The sequence below is a fragment of the Trifolium pratense genome, linkage group LG7, assembly GCF_020283565.1.
Source record: "Trifolium pratense cultivar HEN17-A07 linkage group LG7, ARS_RC_1.1, whole genome shotgun sequence".
In the NCBI taxonomy this organism is placed as follows: Eukaryota; Viridiplantae; Streptophyta; class Magnoliopsida; order Fabales; family Fabaceae; genus Trifolium; species Trifolium pratense.
Genome location: NC_060065.1, coordinates 12,343,512 through 12,347,738, shown reverse-complemented (window position 1 = coordinate 12,347,738; position 4,227 = coordinate 12,343,512).

Here is a 4,227-nt window from a genome sequence, read left to right as displayed (position 1 = left end):
CCGAATAATTCATGCATCTTTGTTATATATTTCAATGGTCTTATTTAATTTTTCTTAATTTCATCTTCCTTATTTTTTTACCCATAATTTCATCTTTCTATCATTTTATCTTCATTATCATATACAATTTCTTATGAAATTCTTAATTTCATGTGAACAAAAATTTCGTTTAAAAAATATTGACTTCAAAACCATGGACAAATGAAAGTTTTTTTATTAAAAATTCACATTCACAAATTTTTAATGGCCCACTTGTCATGCCCTTTATTTCATAGTACCAAAACGACTTGCTGACATAGTTGAAAATTATGAACTCTCTAAAATGTTAACTTTGTATCTGTGTGATAATTGTTGTATCAAACCAAATGATTAAAATCTAGTATATTATTCAATTGAAGCGAGACATGAGCCTTATTCAAATAGGGTAAATCTAGTGACATCAATCAACCACTTAATAATACCACAAATATTTTATAGACATAAACTAACATACATAAACAATGCTAGACCAAAAATAGATTCCTCGACAGGCTTGAATGTATTTGTAAATAACATGGGTGAACCCTTTGCATTGAACTTGAGAAACAATAACAGTAAAATTTAAAATGCCATTAAAATCTGAAATTTAGTCATGGATAGAATAGGAGTAAATCCTTGAAAATTGAAAAAGGGAGGGTCATCTCATCTCATATAAATTAAAGATATATCACTATCATTTGAACAAAAACAAAAAGCATTATCATTTGACAATATACTTTTTTTTTGACAAAGTTTGACAATATACTTTTGAATCTTTCATATTACTTGATAGCTTTGAAGAGTAATTCCTGCAAGAATTGATACGTAAGATCTACTCGCAGAGCAAAAGTGTTCCTGCACTAATTATTTAAAATATATATATAAAACATGCATGTTCTAGATGAACAATATAAGCATATCTTATGATCAAACCAAATAAGGTTAACAATTGTGCCAAAAAAGATCAAAAGAAATAAAGTGTCTATTGGTAAAACAACTACAAAGTATAGTTACATATGTGCGGAACTTATACCTAACAGCCACGATGTCAAATTCAACTCGAAAACTCAATACCAATTTTGTGAAATGGTGCTAAAAATATAAAAGCAGAAAACTGAAACTTTAATATGAATGAAATTAATCAAAATAAGAACCCAAAAATGGACCAAATGTGAATTTAGAACATGAGAAATTTCAATTGCCGCAATAGAAATCACTGTAGTCAAACTGATAAGATTTAAATGAAATAGATTTAAGACATTCAACAAAAGGGCTCATAGTCAAGCCAATATATTTAGTCTAAATGTTCATACACTATAAGAAAATGACCAAATAGAGTAAACCACGTATGATGAACGTGGTCATTAACTGCATAAGTGGCACCTGCCAACGTGGCACCCCGTCACATTAGAGGAGTAATTTATCAGTATACACATCACCGGGGGTAATAGACTAATTTTTCTCCCCTCTCTCTAACCCAATTTTGGAAATTAGCTCCCTCATTTTGCAAATTATAGTTAATTACCCTTTGCGAGGTGTATCTTGATTAATTACATTTCTCATGTGGCGTGGTGTCACGTTGACAAGTGTCACGTATACAATTAACAGTCACGTCATCAAAATAGACCGAGTAAACGGAGCAGTGAGAAAATTTGATTGACGTTTTACAATTTTATAGGGTATTTGCCTATTTCCAAATTTCAAGATAATACTTCACGAATTTTAAAATTTAAAGGGATATCTGGTATTTCACTCAAAGATAAATACGTACTTCAAGAGTACAAGACATAATATATATATATATATATATATATATATATATATATATATATATATATATATATATATATATATATATATATATATATATATATATATATATATATATATATATATATATATATATATATATATATAGAGAGAGAGAGAGAGAGAGAGAGAATGTATCATATGAGAATGACAATTATATATGAGAATGATGAGAATGAATATGAGTATATGTGATAAAAAACGTGAGGCAGAGATTAAAAAAGACTATTTTAAGTGTGTCACATAGATTCTTTCTTCTCACAACACAAACTGCTCAGCTTCTCACACCCTCTCTTCCGCCGCCGCCGCCACTGCACCACTGCCAATGGACCTCTCTATCTATGGCGGTCCAAAACAAATATGAAGACACACATCGATTTTCACATCACCAAATCTTGCTCTGTTCAATTTCTGGAGGTGGATTTAAATTGGATTTCTTTTTCTTTGCCACAAAATCAAAAATCAATTATTTTGGAGAGACCGCCACAAAATCAATTAATCATCACCACTATATAGTGATAGTTGGCAAATCAATCTTTAATCTTAATTATCAATTTTATTAATTTCAAACTTTTGTCAATTAAATTTTGCTGATGAAAGAAATTGGACGGGAGTATGAAGATTTCAAACGATGAAAGAGAGTTAGAGATCGAATTGTGCCGCACCGTGAGTAATTACAGATTTGGTGGAACTTGGAAGGTGAACAACGAAGGGGCGCAGAAGAAGGGAGAGTTCTGGGAAGGAAGAGAGAGTGAGAGAAGTTGAGTGGTTTGTGTTGTGAGAAGAAACAATCTCATGTGACAAACTTAAAAGAGTCTTTTTTAATCTCAGCCACAAAATTTTGATCACATGACTCATATTCATTCTCACCATTCTCATATATAATTGTCAATGGACCTCTCTATCTATGGCGGTCCAAAACAAATATGAAGACACACATCGATTTTCACATCACCAAATCTTGCTCTGTTCAATTTCTGGAGGTGGATTTAAATTGGATTTCTTTTTCTTTGCCACAAAATCAAAAATCAATTATTTTGGAGAGACTCCCACAAAATCAATTAATCATCACCACTATATAGTGATAGTTGGCAAATCAATCTTTAATCTTAATTATCAATTTTATTAATTTCAAACTTTTGTCAATTAAATTTTGCTGATGAAAGAAATTGGACGGGAGTATGAAGATTCAAACGATGAAAGAGAGTTAGAGATCGAATTGTGCCGCACCGTGAGTAATTACAGACTTGGTGGAACTTGGAAGGTGAACAACGAAGGGGCGCAGAAGAAGGGAGAGTTCTGGGAAGGAAGAGAGAGTGAGAGAAGTTGAGTGGTTTGTGTTGTGAGAAGAAACAATCTCATGTGACAAACTTAAAAGAGTCTTTTTTAATCTCAGCCACAAAATTTTGATCACATGACTCATATTCATTCTCACCATTCTCATATATAATTGTCATTCTCATGTGATACATCCTCTCTCTCTCTCTCTCTCTCTCTCTCTCTCTCTCTCTCTCTCTCTCTCTCTCTCTATATATATATATATATATATATATATATATATATATATAATAGTCGGGGCAAATTCTAACCTAGGCACATAAATTTGCAAAAATGATAAAAAAAACTTATAATTTAAGACAAGCAAATTTTTGCTTGGATGAAGGGGGTGCGTAAATTTCTTTTGATAAATAAGTTTTATGGTTATTAATTTTTTTTTTATTCTCATAAAATTAAATGGAAATTGCATTAATCTGCCTAAGATCTATTTTGAAAAAAAAAACAATAAAATACACAATAATAAAATGAACACAAAAAATTAAAATGAATAATAACCTAAAACAATAATAATAATAATAATAATAATAATAATAATAATAATAATAATAATAATAATAATAATAATAATAATAATTACAATTAGTACCCCACATTAAATGAATGTAAGTGGATGATGTGGCTAAATGAAAGGTTTTCATTGGTTTGTGGATTGAGGTTTAGATAGATAATTCTATAACTATCTAGGATTTATATATATATATATTCATAAGGCGTAAGGATCGGAAAGGTATAAAGTTTCTGTGAATGAAAACATAATCCATAATATATTATGATCAAAAGTAGGTAAATTATCAAGAAATAAGTCTAATTCAGTGATTAAATAGAATATAATTTGAAAAGTTAATATAAGAAAGAAGAAATTATAATAAAACATTTTTATTGAATGCTTAATACTTACAATAATTGAAGCAAGTCAAGTCTCTTCAGTTTTGATCTGAAAATTTTTGCATGCCTCTTAATACAAATGAAGGATCCTTTTATAGAATAAGGAATCACTCCGGATTTCAAAACTAATGTAATACATTTGATAATTTCTAACAGCTGTAAAGAGACCTACTAATT